The following is a 409-nucleotide window of genomic DNA, read 5'->3' as shown; positions in this document are numbered from 1 at the left end:
TTAGATATAAAAAATGATATTTTATTTAAATATAAATATTTAAAATATTTTATAGAGTTGTAGAGATATTAAAAAGGCAGTCTAATATATTATTTACATATTGCAATACGTTACTTGCGTGTTAAATAGACGTGCTTAAATAGAAGTGCGCCACGTGACAACACGTTATTTGCGTATTACATATAATTGTGTCATGTTAATTGCGTGTTGACTCAGTACATTATTTATCTGCAACATCCATCCACCTGTATATATATCAAAAACCTTTATTTTTAAGTAAAACACACCTCTAAAATTTATATTAAAATTTTTTAGCCTAAGAATCAAATTTATATTTCAATGTTAAAAATTTCTTTAAATATGTTAATAAGATTTTTTAATTTGTTTTACAGAAAAAAGAATTTATTTT

Source organism: Arachis duranensis, chromosome 3 (assembly GCF_000817695.3).
Source record: "Arachis duranensis cultivar V14167 chromosome 3, aradu.V14167.gnm2.J7QH, whole genome shotgun sequence".
Classification (NCBI taxonomy): domain Eukaryota; kingdom Viridiplantae; phylum Streptophyta; class Magnoliopsida; order Fabales; family Fabaceae; genus Arachis; species Arachis duranensis.
This window is presented reverse-complemented; position numbering follows the sequence as displayed.